General features: G+C 31.5%; 1 long non-coding RNA gene across 1 annotated transcript; it reads left to right on the top strand.

Annotated features, from left to right (window-relative positions):
- The first annotated feature begins 3,133 nt into the window (after window positions 1–3,133).
- On the top strand, window positions 3,134–5,163 carry LOC137624892 (uncharacterized). Its single transcript, XR_011040780.1, has 2 exons — window positions 3,134–3,705; window positions 4,747–5,163. It is a non-coding gene; the product is annotated as an uncharacterized lncRNA (long non-coding RNA).
- The last annotated feature ends 7,254 nt before the right edge of the window (window positions 5,164–12,417 follow it).

Genomic DNA, 12,417 nt, shown 5'->3' with positions numbered 1-12,417 from the left:
AAGTAGAATGGTATACGCCCAAGGTCTTCAACAGGGAAAATTAGCCTGGTGAGGAATGGAAGTATGGAAATAAACAAATTAGAAGTAATACAAAATCAAAATACGATATTTTAAGAATAGTAACAACATTAAAATATATCTTTCTCATATAAACTATAAAAAAGACTTATGTCAGCATGTTCAACATAACATTCTTTCTAAGTCTGAACTTTTGAAGTTCCTCAATTACGTGATTAGGAAGATCATTCCTATGCTGAAGTCCTCGTGATTAATATTTACTGCGTAAATTTAATTTGATGAAAGTTTACAACTCATAAATAAAAAAAAAATGTTCATCACAATAATGAAGCGAACATGTACACTACAGACACACAACCAACTTCCCCTCTAATGAGAAGGCATCGCTATGGTCCTTGAAAAAGCACATAATAATTTCATGAAATTCGAGCAGGAGGAACTGAAATGACAAAATAGGTTTCATTAGAACACAGACGAGCAGATATAAGGACAGAGAGACAAGATATAGTGACAGAGACAATATATAGTAACAGAGAGACAAAATATAGTAACGAGAGTGACAAGAAATAGTGACAGAGAGACAAGATATAGTAACAGAGAGACAAGATAGAGTAACAGATATACAAGATATAGTAACAAGAGTGACCAGATATAGTGACAGAGAGACAAGATATGGTGACAGAGAGACAAGATATAGTAACAAGAGTGACAAAAAATAGTGACAGAGAGACAAGATATAGTGACAGAGAGACAAGATATAGTAACAGAGATAAAATATAGTAACAGGGAGACAAGATATAGTAACAGCGAGACAAAATATAGTAACAGAGAGACAAGATATAGTAACAGACAAAATATAGTAACAGGGAGACAAGATATAGTAACAGAGAGACAAAATATAGTGACAGAGAGACTAGTTATAGTAACAAAGACAAAATATAGTGATAAAGAGACAAGATATAGTAACAGAGAGACAAGATATAGTAACAGAGAGACAAAATATAGTGACAGAGACAAACAGACAGAATGACAAGCATGGAAATAAAGGTAAATGCAAACTCTGATAATAAGGGACGACCCAAGTTGAACTAAGTCTTTTTATGGCGATGTTAACATTTCAAGGTCGTTTTAAACGAAGACGCAAGTATTCCAGTGTTCCAAATATATAATATAAGAAACTGAAAAACGCCGTACCCCCTACACTAGTTAGCAAATAATACAAGAATAATTAATAGTTATGAGTACACAGCAAAAGTTAAAATCCTTATTAATGGACTTATTTCAACGCCTTGAAAATATTATTTCTATATTTTTGCCTTGAGAGACTAATGACACAATACTGCCGTACGAATTGAACAGAATAAGGAGTTTGATTTTTATGAAATAATAAAATATTCCATCTTGTACCCTCGACTCGAGCTTTCCAACCTGAAAAACTCGCCATAATTCTGTTGCTCATTAAACCCAACGAAGGAAAACTCCTATGTGAAGTCGAAAAGTCAAAGCTGTAAAAATCTCAAAATATTACACCCAATTACCATAATATAGTAGCCTTATTAAGCCTTACCAAGGCAGCAGAGAGAGAGAGAGAGAGAGAGAGAGAGAGAGAGAGAGAGAGAGAGAGAGAATCCAATTATCGTTATAATTCTGGAATGACGACAAAATAAGACTGATGATGTATTCCTAGAAGAAAGTCACAGGGGGGGGGGGAGATAGGTATAATGGTTGCTCGATAAAGATGGCATTTCAATTACCGTCTTACTGGCTTCCATAACTTCGTTAAACTATGGGTAAAAAGGGAGAAGAACTTAATTTGGAGTTCGCTCCAGACGTCATGTATTCCTAGAAGTGTTTACATACAAAGTAAACGTCTCAAACGTTTCCATTATTGGCAATAAATGACAAAGATAAAAACAGTTGAAAAGACGAATTATTTTTTTTTACCGTTGTAATAGATGGTTAATATTGTTTTCTTTATTTTTAGCATAAATTGTATATATATATATATATATATATATATATATATATATATAAACACATATATGCATACATACATATATATACACATATATAAAAGTAAATATATATATATATATATATATATATGTATTTCAAATAAGCCATATATATTAATACATTAAAGTCTGGATTCTCTTAACGATATCCTGGACGAGGGTTAAAATCCCCGCCGGTCCGATATCATAGTCTTTGGGCGGTTCCGCCTGGGGCTCTGATCACCAGGTCGTTAAGAGAATCCAGACTTTAATGTATTAATATATATGGCTTATTTGAAATATGAAAGAAACACGTTTAAATGTGCAAAAAATTTATCATATATATATATATATATATATATATATATATATTATACATATATATATATATATATATATATATATATATATATATATATATATATATATAAATACTGTACATATATATATATATATATATATATATATTTATATACACATATATATATATATATATATATATATATATATATATATATGTATGTATATATATATATATATATATATATATATATATATATATATATATACACGAAATAAAACCCTAATGAAACATCAGTAACATAATACCAGAGCATTTTACTCTAAAGCTTTTAGAGATGAATAACTTTGTTTCTGTGTTCATACTACATACACACACACACAAAAAATGTCTAAAATCACAAATAAATGACGTCATAGTATTACTAAGCAGGTCATGAAAAATATTAAATTTCATTGGAATTAAGTTTTCATATCAATTAAAAACTCGGTTACATCTTGAAAAGGAAAAATAGGTAAAAAAATAATATGAATTTTCAAACTAAAGTGAAGTCAATTCAAAATGACTATGAATGAGAAAATAAAAATAGGTTAAAATTGGAAATTTTACTGTAAACCCTATTCGAAAATATTCAGGGCGGGGGCACAAAGTAATAGTTATTAATACCTTCAAGGCTTGAAATACAGATCTAAAATCAATAAAATTGTTAGGAAAATAGATATTATCAAGAAAAGAAGGCAAACCTTAAAACACCAAAGTACTGACGTGAGCCTGCTTTCTTCATTAGCAAACACAAAGCGCCACCTTGTGGAACCATCTTGCTAAAATAGAGATTTCTTAGAAGGAATTCCGGCAAATAATTCAATAAAACCTACTTTTGTGCTTCAATCTGCTGAAAATCTGGCGTGTGTGCACTTGCTACAGGAATATCCACACAGGCACTTTCCACAAATGTGTATCTTCAAGTTCTGAAGATAAACATTGTGCAAATTACAGCACCCACATAGATGGCAATAATCCTAACCTATTCGTCTATCCTTGCCGCGTGTCTCCTGTCTTTCCAGCCCTGTTATCCAAATCCTTGGCTCAGGCCGCAGCGAAGTTGATGAAGGGAAGGCAGATTTTCTAACCTGCACCCACCACAGTGGCCTTAAGACTACGAAAAGCATTTAGTCTTTTCTGGTTGTTTTTAAAGTAACGGACGCAATCCATCATGGATCCAGTGATCATCGCCCTGTCCATCTACAGCTTAATGCTGGTGGTGGTATTAGGGTTCGTTATCAAAGCAATCTTTGGGTTCTTTGATCAGGTGGTTAGGGATATCCGTAATTGGAATAATCCCTAATGTGGTCGGCTACAACCCTAAGGTGGTCAGCCACAACCGGACTTTCAGTGAGTATTATTTACGTGATGCAGGGTAGAGACTCCTTTTAATCTGTATCTTATTTATTTTATCTCTAACTACTTAAACGTGAACACTTCTCTGAAACGATCTACTGCTTTTTTATTTTAAAAAAACACTAATCTGTAACTATTTCGTCATAAGGAAAACTTCGCTTTACTTTCTATAGAGATTAAAGAAACTCTAATCTGTAACTATTTTGTCTTAAGGAAAACTTCACTTTACTTTCTATAGAGATTAAAGAAACTCTAATCTGTAACTATTTTGTCATAAGGAAAACTTTACTTTCTATAGAGATTAAAGAAACTCTAATCTGTAACTATTTTGTCATAAGGAAAACTTCACTTTACTTTCTATAGAGATTAAAGAAACTCTAATCTGTAACTATTTTGTCATAAGGAAAACTTCACTTTACTTTCTATAGAGATTAAAGAAACTCTAATCTGTAACTATTTTGTCATAAGGAAAACTTCACTTTACTTTCTATAGAGATGTACATCTTTAAAGATACTGAATATCTTGGAGGTTAATTTTAAATTATTAAATAGAATTTTCTAATCTTTCATGGGTAACTGCAAACCTTCTGGTAAAACTTGTATAAACTTTTTAAGAGAATTAATTGTAAGCTATTCTTTTAGTCATGTTAAAAATAAAGGTAATGTAAAATTGGAAGTAATACCTTGATAATGTAATTGTTGCTTTAGGTTTCCCTTGCAACCTTGACTAATCACTTAGTCTCTACATTACTAAGTTAAAGGTTAAGACTAACTAAATTATCTACCTGATAAACCCTTTCGGTAAAGATAAACTAAGTTTATCGGTAAAGATAAACTAATTTCCTGATTAATAAACAAGAGTCCCGACTAAAAAATTTTAATAAATTTACAAATGGCTTGTTTGTGTATGCACATTGCCAATTTTCTTCAACCTCTATCTAAAATCAGATTGTAATTTTGTCTAACTATAAAAGTGTGGAGTAAACAGCATATTTTTAATTAGCTTATTTCTAATAAATTTTCATTTTTTTCCAGGTACGTCTTGGAGCCATTGTGATGTCTTTAGAAGTTGCTTCCAGGAGACCTTTGTATTTTTTCAAAATTTTTAATTAATGTTTTTAATATCTTGTGCTTCCAGGAGACTTTTGTTTTTCAAAATTTTTAATTAATGTTTTTAATCTCTTGTGATTCCAGGAGACTTTTGTTTTTCAAAATTTTTAAAGTATGGCTTCGTTTTAGGTTTGTTTTGGTATTTCTTGCCACTTTTTAGATTACTTAATATTTTTTAATTCTATGTTTAGAATTCAAATGTTCTGATCTAAACTTTTTATTACTAGACTTTATAACTGATTTTTGGTCTCCTGTTTTACATGTAACATTATGAAGTCCGTTGCAATGGCAACTATTGTAAAAAATAATAGTACTGAATTTGAATAAAACAATAAAATGTCACTTTTGTTTCTTATCCCACGTTTTTTTTATTTGTAAAAATATTGTGGAAACTATTACTTCAACAAACGAACAGCTAAAAATTAGCAATGAAAACTTGATTGCCGCAGAATTGAAGTGGTTGGAAATCTTTCAATTTTTTAATACTCTTATAAGTAATGCAATAAAATTGATAGCCATATCTGCTCTTGATCGCCTATATATGCAAAACTCATTTACAGCCATGTAAAAACTGCCAAGAATGGAAGCCCTTTTACGCTTATTCACTAAGTATAAAACTTTTTATTGATGTATGTATTTGCTTGGGTAGTTAAAATAGCCGTACCTTAATGTAAATTTAAACTTGTAACATGTTAGTTTATACTAATAACAAAAGGTAATTTCCTGAAATCTCCTAAAGAAAATTTTAAATTTGTAGTTTGTCTAAATTACAATTTCTACTTTAAAAACTACTTGCGTTATAAAAATTACAGCTAGGAAAGGAATAAATACTAAAATTGCTTATTCTAAAAGTAGTTTAATTAACAGCGTGCACTTCATTATGAAGATACGATATATCAACACGTGCTTCACAAGTTGTCGTTTCTTTATATAAAACGCCGGAACAAGATGAAACTTTCACTAGTGAGATCCTGGGAAAAATTAAAACTTTGAATGCTTTGCACGAAACTCTCGGCTAGAGTATTACTAAATACAGACATCCTGAAACTTGAAGGCCATGGAACTGAAATTCTGTGGATAAATGGCAAATTAAAGTTTGATTGGTTATACAGTCTCTCAACCTAGAACAAATTTACTGCAATATGCAGTAACCTACTGCAATATGCAGTAACCTATCTTAGTCATACACACTGGAGCATATTGTCTGGTTCAATAAAGAGTTTAACTACATTGAAAATTTCATTCTACAACCATCCTTTACATTCAGATCTCCCTGGACAATTCTATCCTGTTCGTAATACCAAACAGGCAGTTAGTTATAGCCAGGCCTTCTCCATCATGAGGCTCAATACTACACCCTATTCTAGAAGTTTTATTCCAGCTAGTTGTGGAATGATCTTCCTTATCGGCTAATTGAATCGGTAGAAGTTCAAAAGTTGGAGCAAATGTTTTTATATATATATTTTTTTTTACCTGTTTATACGTTATAATAGTTTATATAGGACATATGTTTTGACGTTGTTACTGGTTTTAGAATGATTTTTCTAATTTATTTCCTTATTTCCTTTCCTCACTGGCCTATTTTTCCCTATTGGAGCCCTTGGGCTTATAGCATCTTGTTTTTCCAACTAGGGTTGTAGCTTGGCTAGTAATAATAATAGAGCAATAGAGCTACTTTACAAAAGCACGATTAGATAACTACTCGATACTTATATATTTTTACTATTGGCTTGCTGTGGAAGACTTACTGTGAGAGACAAAATGAGAACTAAAAAATCTAAATATAATAAGATAAAGAAATCTATTCCAAATACAAATCTGTAACCTCACGTTATTTTCAAAGCTATTTGCAAATATTGAAAGATTAATCGAAAGATAAACTTAATAATGTAATTACTTCAGTTTTCTATAGCTACTGTAATTTGGTAACAATACATACCTCGACAAGTAATAATTCTAGCGTTATATACTGTATAATGCAAATTGAAACTTTTCTAGTTCATTTAATTGAAACCTAGAAAACTACTTGCCACGGTCAATTTAGAGATATGTAATGAGTCTTTTTGATATCCCTTGAAAAAATGAGATTTTAGGTAACATTACAAAACCGGATCCATTAAAATCCTTATCATAAATGTGAGCACAATCTGAAAATCCTGATTTCCATTGGTATCTATCATTTTGGCTTGAGATTTAGAATGTGAAGCTTGTCTGAAAATCTTAACTACATATTGGTGTTCAAAATAAACAAAGAAATGATAATACATTGGGAAAAACTGAATTAGGCCTACATAAAATAGCAGGAGAAACTGAATTAGGCCTACATAAAATAAAAAAGTTTCTTGAAAAAAAAAACGGCAACTAGACTCGTGGGAGTTGTAGCCTGCCAATGAAAATTTTAAAATATAGAATTGCAAAATATTTTCATTACAGGTCTGCTCTTGAATAAACAACTCTCCTATTTCAGTTACAAAAGGTCATAGTTGGAGAATAGAACCCTCTCACCTTTACTGTCTTTTCATAACTTTCATAGGGGAATATTCGATAAATGGTTAGGTGGAACCATACGGTTAATATTGGTTAAATAATTAAAATTTTATAGGATTTTTGTAAGTTTCATTTTTTTGCGAAGAAATTCTCTCCCCCTTTTACAAAAAATAAGTGAAATGTTCGAACTTTGTTTAACATCGAACAAAGTTCGGTAAAGGTCTTTCTACTTGCGTCCAAACGATAACAGTTGAGCAGCGAGGGCTTGCTGACGGTAGCAAGAGTGATTGCTGTACGAATAGAATATGGATAGTCGTAGGAACAAAAAGAAAATTCTCTTGTGCATTGTTATTGCTGTGTGCGCTTGAAAACAGGAATGAGAAATTTTGGTGTAAAGAATGTTTGCGAAGGCCACAAAATTTAGGAAGTTATGTTACAATACGCTACAGGAGTTGTAAAGTGAATGATAGCTAGATTTCATAAGTACAAGAGAATATATCCAAATACGTTTCACAATCAAATCAAAGGTGGTGGCCGATGTGGTAACGTCCATGACTGGTGGACGCCAGACTGGGGTTCGAGTGTCATTCAAACTCGTTAGTTTTTTTTTTTGGTCGCTGCAACCTCACCATCCGTGTGAGCTATGGATGTGGGGCTTAGGGGAGCCTATAGGTATATCTGCTGAGTCATCAGCAGCCATTGCCTGGCCCTCCTGGTTCCTAGCTTGGTTGGAGAGGGCGCGTGGGCGCTGATCATATGAATATACGGTCAGTTTCTGGGGCATTATCCTTATCAATAGGGGAATGTCAGTATCCCTTGCCTATGCCATTCATGAGTGGCCTTTAAACCTTTAAACTGGAACTTACAATCACCAAACAGGATACGGATATGAATTACGAGACGAGTTTTGTGTGTCGAAGTCCTATTACAAGTAACATCAGTTCATCTGTCAACAGGATGCCACTATACAGAACTTCAATACACATCACAACAAGGATTTCCATGCAAAGTTTGTGTAAAATCATACCAGAAACTTGCAAAGATATCTATGAAGTCCTAAAAGAAGAAATTTCTTCGATTTCCTAATTTGTCACATTTCTCGTCAATGTTAATGCGAAGTGCAAGTTTTCACTTCACTTTTTCTTCAATAACATTATGAATATTAAGAATCAAGAGTTATTTTAGGAATTGCTGCAACTCGTTCATCACGATCTCTATAAACATGGACCCTCACGTCCCAGAGGCTGAAAGGATGTTGTTTATACAACTATCAAGTTTAAAGTTGCCGCACGGCCTTAATAAAACTTTGACATGTTTAAACTTTAAAGTAGAATATACATAAATGGTACATCATTTACATTGGTTAAAATGCAACTTCGTAAATTAGTCAATGACATCTCTCCAGTATTTAACCACCCACGAGCACAGCTCTTGTGCAAGCGAGCAGTTAGGGTGTAACTGAGAGACGAGTCGAATGCAATTAACTTTATTTTGACGGAACATAGTATTTCTACAACACGTTCCAGTCAACAACGGCACAAAAATTCAAACACAATGATGCAGCAAAATACAGGCATAAACAGGTTATCAATGCGAGGGGAGAGCGAGAGAAAAAAAAATACCGTTACAGTGTACAGTACGAGGGTGTGTGATACACGTGCAGTACAGTACAGCACTCAGGAGTCCTTGTATACACCAACTCTCCAGGTGCCAGATAACAAGCAAAGTTGGTCTTGCATAGGGACGACTGATCATGACTTGGTTTAGTATTTAATACAATAAAGCCTGCTCCTAATGTGTCCTACTATATATATATATATATATATATATATATATATATATATATATATATATATATATATATATATATATATATATATATATATATATATATATATATATATATATATATATATATATATATATATATATATACATATACATACATATATATATATATATATATATATATATATATATATATATACATATACATACATATATATATATATATATATATATATATATATATATATATATATATATATATATATATATATATATATATATATATATATATATAATTTCAAATAGACTGGAATGGTATTTTGAGGTCTTTTTTATTTGAATTGGTCACAAATGTAAAAAGGCGATAAGTCTCTGGTACTCTTGAATGACAATTTGGTCAACATAAGTGATTGGTGGGTCCCTTTCTCGTGAGCTAAAATCCCATGTGATGGACAAACCCTGTTTTTATGATGATTGTTAGAAGTACTTATTAGGGGACACCGGAAGCTCATCATATTTGGAAAAGTAATAGATCAGATTTGATTTGAATTACCTATCCTCAGATAAGAGGTGTTGCTCAGAGTTTATGCTTCAAATGAAAATTATTACAATTTAACCATAAAAGAAACCATTCTGGTACAAACCAGAAGTATAATTGGGCTACCCTCAAATCTCCACTCTTTGGCGTAGACTTTCCTTTTTACTCGAAGCAAATAGCTCTCATCCACTGTCCAAGTGAAAAGATAGCCATTTTGGCTGATGTCTTTGACACAAATTGACAGTAAGCAGAGTAATTATAAACTTAATCAAACTAATTCCTGTTTTCCTGAAGATAAACTAACTAATTTAGCTTTTTGGTCTAGTGAAATTTAAACACACCGAATCTTGATGATTATAGAAGTATACAGTAGACCCAAATGTTATCAATTTTTTCCTAGGATTTTTCATAAAGGCCGCTGATTTCTTCACAGAGCTCCTTGGTTGTCTGTTATTTTTCGCAAGTTAGCAATAAGAGGTTCCTCTTGCACTTGTTGGAGAATTGGTAATGTTACTCCATTAGGTGAATTTGTTTATGGTTCGTTTAATCCCACTGATTACCGCTCAATGTCCATAACTTTTGGACAGTAAGTCTAAGTCTCTTTAACTATATACAACTCTAAACTTCTAGGTGTGATTCTTGATTTACATTCAGATATTTCCAGAAGGTATCATCTTGCCTTATTCAACAAAAGACTCAATACTACATAGTATCGTATAGATTTTTATCTATGAAAGGCTTAATACTACACAATATTATATACGTTTCATTCTTACTGTAACCAGACTGTGGAATGATCTTCCTAATCTGGCGGTTGAATCAGCGGAACTTCTAAAATCAAACTTGTTGCAAATGGATTTCTGTTTAACATGTTGAAATAAGAGTTTTTTTTTTCTATATAGCTTATATAGCATATATAAATTTTAACGATGTTACTGGTCTTACAAATGTAAATTTTTCCTTATTCATTACGTCTCATATTTAGTTTAATTATTTCCTTTCCTCACTGAGCTGTTTTCTCTGTTAAAGCCCTTGTGTTTGTAGCAACATACTTTTTCAACTAGGGTTGTAGCTTGGCTAGCAATAATAATAGCCCACGCCTTTTAAAAAATGGATATCTTTAAAGCTCTACTATACTTCCCCTGCATTAAATATTTTATTTATAGCCAAGGCTTCAATGAGAATATAATTGGCGAGAGAGAAACACTATATGCGATAATATTTAGCAAAATACTTTGACGCTGTAAAACTGTTAAACCAAAAATACGTTCACGAAGTTGAAGTACCGGGTATATACCACTCAATTTTATAAACAACTTTTCACAAGTAATCTTTCAACTTTTTCACTGCAAAGCTGAATAAAAATATTCTGAATCCGAAAGTACTTTACGAAAATAATTGCCACAGAATTTGAACCTCCTTAATAAGTTTACATAAACTTACAAGTTATCTTTGGCTTACCCAAAAATAAGAATAAAATATTATGAAATTTAAAATTACTTAATAACAGCTAAAACACCTAAGAGATCATCTCTAGCTAAATAAACCCACAGAAAAATCAAACCTCAACCACGAAATATAAAACTAAAAATTAGTGAATAACAACTATAAGCTTCAAAAGTTCAAACTTGCAGAAAATGTTTTTTATTGAACAAGCTGATATAAGTCTTTTTATAGTATATATATGAAATATCTGTTTTAATGTTGTTAATGTTTTTAAAATGTCCTATCTTAATTGCTTATTACTTCTTATATCGTTCATTTATTTCCTTATTTCCTTTCCTCATAGGGCTATGTTTCCCTGTTGGAGCCCATAGGCTTATAGCATCTTGCTTTTCCAAATAGGGTTGTAGCTCAGCTAATAATAATAATAATAATAATAATAATAATATATCGCATATTTCTATGAGTGTTAGAAATCTCGCGTCAATTTACCTTGACAGCATTATTGTATGATCTCATAATCTCCAAAAACATGGCCATATGAAATAGTTTAATTCCAGATAGTTTTTAATACAAAGTCAGTAGTTTTCCACCAAAGTAAAGTCCGCAGAGTTCCACCAGTAAAGTCAGTAGAGTTCCACCAAAGTAAAGTCAGTAGTTCCACAAAATTAAAGTTAGTAGTGTTCCTCAAAATAAAAGTCAGTAGTGTTCCACCAAAGAAAAGTCAGTAGTGTTCCACCACAGCAAAGTCAGCAGTGTTCCACCAAAGAAAAGTCAGTAGTGTTCCACCACAGCAAAGTCAGCAGTGTTCCACCAAAGAAAAGTCAGTAGTGTTCCACCACAGTAAAGTCAGTAGTGTTCCACGAAAGTAAATATAACAGACCTCGAAAGGAAATGCTTAAAGATTAAGAAATATTCTTATTACAACAACTCCTCTCTCGTGTAGCAAGACATTTATATGAAACGAAGAATTAATTGCCATCATAAAAATAGTGACTGGCCTCGAGGTAAATTGTTGTCAAGATATTGCTGCCTTTTGTCTTGAGTATTAATTTTCCTTATTTTTATCTCAATATAGTTGTTTTAACATGATAATACTTATTACTAGCAGTGACTTATAATGATCACTGTCTTATATATATATATATATATATATATATATATATATATATATACATATATATATATATACTGTATATACACATACATACATACACACACACACATATATATATATATATATATATATATATATATATATATATATATATATATATATATATATATATATATCCTTTTGTGAGTGGGAATACCTTAACGTGGAGAAAGGGTTTATGTAT

The sequence above is a fragment of the Palaemon carinicauda genome, chromosome 31 (assembly GCF_036898095.1).
Source record: "Palaemon carinicauda isolate YSFRI2023 chromosome 31, ASM3689809v2, whole genome shotgun sequence".
Classification (NCBI taxonomy): Eukaryota; Metazoa; Arthropoda; class Malacostraca; order Decapoda; family Palaemonidae; genus Palaemon; species Palaemon carinicauda.
The sequence above is the reverse complement of the archived record's forward strand: the minus strand, read 5'-3'. Positions and strand labels throughout refer to the sequence as shown.